Raw genomic sequence first — 10,483 nt, 5'->3', positions numbered from 1 at the left:
GCTCAGTGGTTAGAGCAGTGGTTCTCAACCTTGGCTGCACATTAGAATCACCTGGGAATCTTTTTAAAGTCCTGATTTCTGGGCCTCGTCCTCCGGAAATTCTGTTTCTTTGTTACTAATGTTGTGGCCTCACCCCATAACAAAGAAACAGAATTTCCGGAGGACGAGGCCCAGAAATCAGGACTTTAAAAAGATTCCCAGGTGATTCTAATGTGCAGCCAAGGTTGAGAACCACTGCTCTAACCACTGAGCCAGAGCTCATCAATCCTTTTCATTTCAGTCATTCTGGTGGATGTGTAATGCTATCTTATTGCTTTCACGTGTTTGCACTAATAAGTAATGATGTTATTTTCATATGCTTATGTCATATGCTCATTGGCCATTTGGATGTCCTTTTCAAAGAGTCTGTTCACCCTTGATCTCCTCACCCAGAGATGCCTCACCCACACTTAAGGGTCGATCCTCGTGCTGATCACATCCTTGTGCTGCCTCCAGAGATCCTGCTCCTAAACTCCAACCCACATGTCCGCTGGCTTTCGATATCTCTAACAGGACGACCCACACGCCCCTCAAGATCACTTGCCAACTGAAATCTTCATCTCCTCTTCCGCCCCAAATCCATTTTCCTTCCTTTGCTCTCAGGTCTACTTCATCATCTGGCCCATCATCTTCATCCTCACTGCCCCTGTCCACAATCTCACACATCTCAAGAAATTTGCATGACCGGTTCCCCTTCCCCACTCCATGCCCCTCCTTGCCCTCAGGCCTCCTTCTCTTCCGTCTTACACAATCTCACACATCTCAAGAAATTTGCATGACCGGTTTCCCTTCCCCACCCCATGCCCCTCCTTGCCCTCAGGCCTCCTTCTCAAGTCCCGTCTTATATGCCACTTCCTCTGAGCTAGGTGTTTCCTATGCCCTCCTCCAGCACCCGTTCCTCCCCATCATGTCACTTATCACGCTGTGTTGTAATTACCAGCATCATTGCCTGAATCCCCGAATCAGACATCTGTTGTCTTTGCCGACTCAGCATTCATCCCTGCTCCTTAGTTCATACTCTCATTTTCCCTGGGAACCATCACTCCATTCTCAACCTGTGTGGTCTGGGGGAGGGCTGCCCAGAAGGGTGTGCATGTCACCCAGGCCTTGGTCCATCAGCATATTCCATTCTTAAGCCCCATGACAGGGTCGATGTTAAGCATGGTATTAAAGTAGTTGATCAGAGCCAATCTTAGGATTTTCACGGGAACAACTGGGAAAGAAACATGCTTTTTCTGAGGGGGTTACTGGCAGGCTAAGATGAAAGCCTGGAGCCAATGGCAGCCATTGTGCCACCACAAGGACAAAGGCTGCCTGAGAATGGAGGAACCCAGAGAAGAGCAGGGTCAAGATGTGAAGAGACTATGGTTTGACTTAGTGGATAAAGAGTCGGCTTGTAGACTGAAGGGTCCCAGGTTCGATTCTGGTTAAGGGCACATGCACAGGTTTCAGGCTCGATCCCCAGTGGAGGGTGTATAGTGGGCAGTCGATCATTCTCTCTTTCTCTCTCTCTTCCCCCTTCCTCTCTGAAATCAATAAAAAAAAATACATTTAAAAAAAATTAAGATTCCTTCCTCTCTGAAATCAATAAAAAAAATACATTTAAAAAAATTAAGATTCCTTAAAAAAAAAATAGGTGAAGAGACTGATTCCCACAGACATTTTGAGCCCCTGGATCAACCAGCCTGAAGTCCATCCTACCAGTCAACTCTCAATTAAGTGAGCCAATGAATTTCCTTTTACTTAAGCCAATTTGAATTGGTTTCAGTCACTTGTAACAAAAAATGTCTGACTGATACACTTCCCCACTAGATTGCAAATTCCATAAAGGCAGCACTGCCTGGCATGTAATAGGAATTCCGCAAATAGGGATTTAAGGAAGGAAAAATGGAAGGATTCCTCCTCTTCACTTTGTTGGATCCTTCCTTCTGACTTCTCCTGCCAGATGGCACTCCAGCCATTTATCCTCAAGTCTACCCTTGCTGCTCTGAGGGTGGTTCCTTCATTCTCAGCCATGGATCTCTGCTCCCTGATTCCTTTTAAATTGACTTGCCTGTCCCACTAAAGATTCTGACGGCTGTTCCTCAGCTGTCTGTTCTCCAGAATCTCTTTGCTGGTCAATCTAACCAGCCACCCATTCTAGGTGGAAGATTTCTCCTCCGAATTACTGGAGCACATAGATTCTATAAAAAGCACTCCTCTACAGCCTTTTTGAAATTTTAGTGCTTTGATGGATTTTGTAATTATTTTTACTTAGCTTTATTTTCTAACTACAGAGTAGTAGTTGTTAAAAGCACAAATTCAGGAGACCAACTCCAGGGTTTGAATACCAGCACTATCAGCTGTGTGACTTTTAGAAAATTACTTAACCTCTCTGAGCCCCAGTTTCCTCATCTATAAAATGGAGATGATAATAGAACTTACTTTATAGTGTTGTTGTGAGAATTCAATGAATTGATAATGTAAAAAGACAAGGTCACACTGAGGGAAAAGTCCCACATGGGACATTTCAGAAAGGAAGTGAAAACAAGGCCAGGTTTCCAAGTGACTGACAATGGCTTAGCTGGTTGTGGTAAATGCAGCAGAGTTATAGCCTGAGTAACTTACCAGTAACTTCTAATGAGTTCCCTTGTTGTCTTTATTTTATCTGTAATGTGTTCTTTTTTTATATTCTTCCCCAAGGATATGTTTATTAGAGAGAGAGAGAGGGAGGGAGAGAGAGAAAGAAGAGAAGAGAAGAGAAGAGAAGAAAAGAGAAGAGGAGAGAAGAGAGAAACACTGATGTGAAAGAGAAACATTGGTCGGTTGCCTCCTGTCCATACTCCGACTGGGGGACTAGGGATCGAGCCCACAACCTACGTATGAGCCCTGACTGGAAATGGAACCTGCAACGTTTTGGTGTATGGGCTGACGCTCCAACCAACTGAGCCACAGTGACATTATTAATGAAATTATTTTCAAGTGTTTGGAATCTCACTGGGGTTCAAGAGCCAGAATGGTGGCCAATAACCTAAAGGGATGGTGGTGTTTGCTGAACTTGGGGAATAGCATTCTTTATACTGTATGTATTTTATTTGCATAATAAGTTAGGATCTGTGATTCCAGCACATGGATATCCATGTTACAGAGAAGATGTAGGACCTCCTCCAGCCATTACCAAACTCTGGAACTGCATGTACCTGGGAGGGACAAGGTAAACATTGCAGTTTTAAGAGCATGGGCTTTGCAGTTGGTCATATCTGGGTTTACCTAGTAAGTCTCATTACTGCTTTTTGCTTGCTTGTATGAACTTAAACTATTAATTTAGCCTCATTGAGCCTCTATTTTCTCCTCTGTAGAAGTGAATAAAGTAATTGCTCCGAAGTTTGTCTCCTGGCCCAATAAATACTTTGAGAGCACCGACTTTACAAGGTGGTTGTGCAGATTGAATGAGATGGTTTCTGTAAGGCAGTTAGCTCAGCGCTCAGTATATATGAGTTGCTATTCTTTGTTATTTTACATGTAGAAGTACTGAAAATCATCATCATAATAGCAGGAGAATGTAGAGTCAGGTGAGTTAGTGAGGAAGGCTTTCTGAGGAGATTCTAAGGTTTAAACTGGATTTGAAAAGAGGGGAGGGACTTATTTTGGCAAAGATTAGGGTGAGTGTTTTGAGAAGAGCGAGCAGGTGTCTATGTGACCAAAATGAGGTTCTTGGATGCAGCTCAGCCCTGTCCTCAGGGCACTGTTGGGCCCCTGCCAGTAGTGGGGAATCCCAGAAGCTTCTCTGGCTTGGCTGCAGAAGGAAACAGACATCTCCCACCGAGAGAAAGGGAAGTCACGGAGCTGCTGTCCGGTGGTGCCCGAGATTGGGGCCAAACCGGACCGTGAACAGATTTCTGTGTGAGCCGGGGAGCTGGCAGGGTGAGGGCCTGAGAGTCGCCAGCCCAGGACTCCTTGGTCATGTGGGCAGCTGGCCTGGGGGCTTCTTTCTCCCTGCAAAGTTAGCAGGGCTGGTGCAGTGGCTTCTTCCCAGATGCTGAGAACCCCTGTCTCCTATGTATCATCCTTACGGGCCCTTCTTTAGGGAAGGAAGGAGAGTGCTGCACAGGGAAGACTAAAGGGAACTCAGAGTTTTAAAACTCTGGCCTGGGTTTCCAAAAGGTCATCAAGGGACTGTGGGACAGCCAGCCAGACCAGGCTCTGCTGCTTTCTTGTTGGGCAAGCTATGTCCTATCTGCCCCTCCAGATCTATACTTCACCCTGTTCTGGGTCTGCCTTGTTTCAATACGTCAGCAGACCCCTTTGCCTTCTGGCTTCAGACCGGAGTCAGACAATGGGGAGTCTGTAGATGAGAGAGACAAGAGGAGAGAAAGGTCAGGATATTTTTTCCCTTGGCTCCCTCCACAGGCTGGCAGTGTGCCTTGATTGACAGCCACTGCTCTTCTTAAGGAGGCCCCTTCTCCAAAACTCCCTCCAGGTTCAGAGAACCAGCTTTCCACTGTCGGTTCAGGCCGAGGAGTGGCGACAGCTCCATGAGGTTCTCCTACACTGCTTATATCCTCATCAACAACCTCCCTTCAAAGCTGGGACCCTGACTGATACATTTGTCAAATAAGGATTCTTTTGGTGGAGAGAGAGAGAGAGAGAGAGAGAGAGAGAGAGAGAGGATATGAATATAAACAAGTGCCTCATTATTGCCTCATATACCTGAAACTTGAGGAACAGACGTTAGACATGTCTGTTCAAGTGTTTAGGCAAGAGCTCAAAGTTTGCAGGCTTCAGTTTCTTTCTATCCTTTAGCTCTATTTCCTTTGGATTTGCTTTGCACTCAGACACCCTTTCCACCCGGGAAACCATCGTAGCTCCAGGCTTATATCCTCTCAACGTCAGGTCTAAAATAGATTCATCTCTCTCCTAATGGATTCAACAAAGTTCCAGCATATCATGGACTTGGCATGGGTCTCAAATCCACTCTTTTTTTTTAAAATATAAATTTTATTGATTATTTACAGAGAGGAAGGGAGAGGGATAGAGAGTTAGAAACATCATTGAGAGAGAAACATCGATCAGCTGCCTCCTGCACACCTCCTACTGGGGATGTGCCCGCAACCAAGGTACATGCCCTTGACCAGAATCAGACCTGGGACCTTTCAGTCTGCAGGCTGACGCTCTAGCCACTGAGCCAAATCGGTTAGGGCTCAAGTCCACTCTTAAGCCAATCCCTGTGATTGGAGGGATGGAATAAGCAATTAGCCAGGCCTGGTCACATACTCTACCCTGGAGCTTGAAATAGAGGTGTCAACCCCACTGTATCAAATGGCCTGAAAGCAGGGAAAGGTGTTTAAAAAGAGAGTGGCAAGGATGCTGAGTAGGGCAAAACCATGAACCTGTTCTACTTGGCTGTGTGAATGTGGATGTGACCTCTGAACTTCTTTCTGTGCCCTCTTCTCCAAGAGTACGAAGAATATCTAATGATAACCGAGCAGTTACTGTGTGTCAGGTATTACACTAAGGGCTTTAGGTGAATCTTTGGTAGGTACCATTATTTCCCCCCATATATAGATGAGCAAACCAAGCAGGGTTGTTGTAAGGATTAAAAGACATATAAGAAAAATAATAGCCCTAGCTGGTTTGGCTCAGTGGCTAGAGCATCAGCCTGCAGACTGAAGGGTCCCGGGTTCGATTCTGGTCAAGGGCACATGCCAGGGTTGCGGTCTCGATTCCTAGTGTGGGGCATGCAGGAGGCAGCTGATCAATGATTCTCTCTCATCATTGATGTTTCCATCTCTCTCTCCCTCTCCCTTCCTCTCTGAAATCAAGAAAAAGATATTTAAAAAAGAAAAATAATAAAGCCAACATTTATTATGCTCTTACAGTGTGCCAGGCCCTGAGCCAAATATTCTACATGGATTCATATTTAATCCTTGGAACAACTCTCTTAGCCCTAGAAACACCTAGCACAGTGCCTGGTCCAGTAGGAACTCAATGGCAGATTCTCTCCCCTGATGCTCCCCGACTTTTCATGTTGGTTCAGGTATCTTCCCAGTGGTGTCCGTCCTAGATTCCTCAAGGTTGCCCAGGATCTCTGAGCTCTTTTTCCTGCTTCTTAGGAGCTGAGAAGAGACTGGAGAAGTCCTGATGGGGGACAGGGTTCAATCAGAGGAGGGCAGGTGGGAAAATAGGCATGGTGAAGTGATTGGTTAGCATCACCCAATCAGTGTTTTTCCTCTGAGCAGATTTGGACATTTTTAAACATCTCTGGGGGGTTGGGGTTTACCCTATTGGGTAAGTGAGAGGTAGAGGGTTGATGAGTTCAAGGCTCCCCAGAAGGCTGATATAAGGACCAGATACACATTCTGGTTTGCACTTCAATCCCCTTGACTGCTTTCATCCTGAGGCTAGTTGTCCATCTTTGTCCTGTCAGGTGCCAGGACCTGATGATTCTCCCAAATGATTGTTGTTACCTAAGAGGTTCTTCGTTGAAATCTTTGACCAACTTTTCTCGTTTGGGATTGAGGGTAGGGACTGTATCTTTCTTTTTGTGTGTGTGTGTTTCCAGCAACTAAATACTTAATGTTTACTCAAACTGAATAATAGTGATAATTTATTCAGAGCCTCCTGTGAACCTGTTACTTTACTGATCATTACATTTAATCATCACAGCAACCTTGTGGTATAGCTATATATTTGTCACCCCTATTTTACAGAAGAGGAAAGGTGACTTGTCTAAGGTCACAAGGCTAGCAAGTAGCTAATTGGTAAGCTAGTAAGTGGCTTGGAACTCTCTCTTGAACTCCAGCTAGGCACCTCTAGCTGCCTATTTGACGGATTCCCTGGACTGAGTTCCTGGTGTCCACTCCTCCAACCTGTTCAGTTATTTACAACTGCATCTGTCAGGTGCTCAGGACAAAAACCTTGAGTTATCCTTAACTTCTTCCTCACACACCTGCCCTAATCCATCATCACACTCCTTGACCTCTACCTTCACAATACCTCCAGAATTGACCACTTCTCACCCTCTCTACTGCTGCCTTCTGGTCCAAGCCATCGTCATCATTCACCGGATTCTTGTGATAGCCTGCCTCCTCACTGGTTTCCCTGCTTCTGCCTTTGCCCTCTTTAATCTATTCATGACAGATTCATATGTCACACCTCTGCTGGAAACCCTGTAATGGGTAAATTGATGACTAAAAGCAGAAGTTCTTATTCTGAGCTGCAAATGGTATTCTGAGCTGGCTTCCTGAGACTTCTCTCACCTCATTTGCAGTCTCTCCCATCCCCATCATTCTGCTACACCCACTTTTCCTCAGACCATGCGTTCTCACTTCAGAGACTTTGCATATGTTGTTTACTCTGCCCGGAAATCTCTCCCCCCACATACCCACGTGACTTGCTTCCAGATCTCTTTCAGGTCTTTACTCCAATGTCGTCTTCTTGGTAAAGCTTTTCTTGGATACCCCATGCAACATTCCTATTCTCCTTCCCTGTGTTATTTTTTTCCTTTTGGGGACTTGCCACCATCTAAGATAATATATCTATTCTGGTTTATGTCACTCAAAAATGTATGCTCCATTATAGCAGATTTCTGGTCAGTTTTGCTCACTGCTGAATCTCCAGCTCCTTTAACAATGCCTGACACATACTAGGTGCTTAATAAATATTTGTTGAATACATGTTTACTTAGTTCTTTGTTGAGTGAATTTAGAAGGAGAAATGAGGTCTGCTGACTCATTCCATTGATCCATCCTACCTCTCCAAACTCAATGTCTGTGATACACAAGTAGCTGTTTGATGGTACTCATCCCAGGCCTCAGCACTCCTGGGCTTCTGGGGACTCGTCAATAAATAGCACCCTTCTTGCTTGAAAACGTTCTGAATCATTTGAGAAATAAGACAAAGGAATAAGGCATATGGGGACCAAAATACCAGTCTTCTTATTGAAAACACACACACACACACACACACACACACACACACACACACACACACAACTGATCTTGAAGATAGTGCCTATGTCTGTGGATTGGAGTGCTTCCTAAAATCGATCTCAGAATTAGACAAATTTTACCACCCATTCATTGGTAGTGCTTCATACTGCAGGACCTAAAGCATAGAGAAATAGGCATTCCTGTTCTTCCTCCCAAACTCGCAGATTGTTTAAGTCACGTCTCTCTTTTTAGGGGAGGAGTGAGTTGGAGGCAGAAGGAAGCCTGTGGATGCCTTTCCCATGGAGGAAACAATGAGGATGCGTGTTTCTTTTTCTTTTTTTGTCCACACAATGTTTTTATTCAACTGTAAGCAAACAGCAGAATTAACATAACATTTAGCAACTCCATACTGGCTTTTATTACACCAAGGAAGAGTGATAAATTTAACAGGCACAGACTAACGGATTTCAGATAACCCCTCACCCAGCCCTGCAGCTCAACAGGAAAGGGACTCTCCAGATTGCTTTTCCAGTACTACTCTTCAGAGGATACACCTTTAAATTCTGGGTTGTTATTCTTATATTAACAATCTGATGACCACATCATAGTACCAAAATAGCCCCCCAAATGGAGTCCAAATTTGATCAAAACATAAATCCAGGGTGTGTGACCCTGTACAATTATAAAGGACAGGCAGAAGGACAAGACACCCTACAGCTCTGTCTGCTCAGGTCTCACCTATGAGAGTGGGAACGGGGAAGAGGAGAAATCAACATGCATCACTGAACTTGAGAACACTGCCTGGGCCCCCGGGGCGATGTCTGTCTCCTGGCTTTCCCCTACTTCCCAGCCAGCTGCTCATAGAGCTTGGGCACATAGTCATCCCGTTCCTCCTGGTAACACGTGCCGGCCACTGGGGGCCCGAGGTCCTACTTTTTGTGGAATGATGCCACTTTGGATTTGCCACTCTGGTCTCCAGATTGGTTGCTGAGAATGGGCTCGTCACACTTCAGTGGCTTGGCCTGCTCCTAAACCAGCCAGACCTAGCAGTGAAGGCCTGTGCCCTTAGGAGGCCCAGAGCCCAATAATCAGAGAGGACGGTGCCACTGCTGATGTCGTTGTCCTTCATGTTGACCACCAGGAAATGGTGCCATTCCCTCAATTTGGAGTCCTTTCAGCTTGGAGTATCCGGGTCTGTCAAGACCAGGGTGTAGAGTTTACTAGTACTTGGATCAAGGCCATCCCATAAAATACCAGCGGGCTGGTTCTTAACCTGGGTGGGCGTTAGCACTTTGCCCAGCTTGTCGACCTCCGCCCTGAAGTATTTGACCTGCAGCAGGTGCTTTGGCCTCTCGTCCACTTCCTGCAGGCTCAAGGGCCCGGACCACTGGCTGAGGCCCACCAGCATTGCGGGGCCCAGCGGGGACTACCGGAGAGATGCAGGGGAACCAGGGCAGGCCAACAGCACTGAATCGGAGGATGCGTGTTTCTTATTTAACAATCCCCAACTCTTTTATTTTAAAATAACAGCTTTATTGATATATAATTCAAATATCATAAAATTCACACTTTTAAAGTATACAAGCCAGTGATTTTTAGTATAGTCACAGAGTTGTGCAATCATCACCACACTTTAGCTCCAGAATGTTTTATTGCCCCAATGTCCTTTGAAACACAAAAGTTTTTAATGTTTACAGAGTACAATTTATCTATTTGTTCTATTGTTGCTTGTTCTTTTGGTGTCATATCTAAGAAACTATTGCGTAATCCAATGTCAGGAAGATTTACTCCAATGCTTTCTTCTAAGAGTTTTATGGTTTTAGCTCTTACATTTAGATCTATGATACATTTTGAATTAAATTGCTTATATGGTGTAAGTAGGGGTCCAACTTCATTCTTTTGCATGTGGATATCCAGTTGTTGTCTCCACACTCTTGTCTAAAATTAATTGATCATAAATATAAGGGTTTATTTCTGGATTATCATTTCTAGTTCATGAATCTGTACGTTTATTATTATTTTTTAAATCCTCAAGTGAGCCGAAACCGGTTTGGCTCAGTGGATAGAGCGTCGGCCTGCGGACTGAAAGGTCCCAGGTTCGATTCCGGTCAAGGGCATGTAACTGGGTTGCGGGCACATCCCCAGTGGGAGATGTGCAGGAGGCAGCTGATCGATGTTTCTCTCTCATCGATATTTCTAACTCTCTATCTCTCTCCCTTCCTCTCTGTAAAAAATCAATAAAATATATTAAAAAAAAATCCTCAAGTGAGGAGTGAGGATATTTTTTCCATTGATTCTAGAGAGTGGAAGGGAGGTGGGGGGTGGAGAGAAACGTCGATGTGTCAGAGACACATTGACTGGGGCGGGGGATCGGACCTGCAACCCAGGTACGTGACCTTGACTGGGAATCGAACCCACAATACTCCAGTGCCAGGCTGGCCAGGGCAATATGTTTATTCTTTTTGTTGTTGTTGTTAATCCTCACCTGAGGGTATTTTCCCCCCATTGGTTTTTTTAGAGCGAATGGAAGGGAG

The 10,483-nt window shown here is 45.1% G+C and overlaps 1 pseudogene; it reads right to left on the bottom strand.

Moving 5' to 3' along the window:
* Positions 1-8,283: 8,283 nt before the first annotated feature.
* LOC102264173 lies at positions 8,284-9,357 on the bottom strand (annotated as a pseudogene).
* Positions 9,358-10,483: the final 1,126 nt, after the last annotated feature.

Source organism: Myotis brandtii, unplaced genomic scaffold, assembly GCF_000412655.1.
Source record: "Myotis brandtii unplaced genomic scaffold, ASM41265v1 scaffold555, whole genome shotgun sequence".
NCBI classification, from domain to species: domain Eukaryota; kingdom Metazoa; phylum Chordata; class Mammalia; order Chiroptera; family Vespertilionidae; genus Myotis; species Myotis brandtii.
The sequence above is the reverse complement of the archived record's forward strand: the minus strand, read 5'-3'. Positions and strand labels throughout refer to the sequence as shown.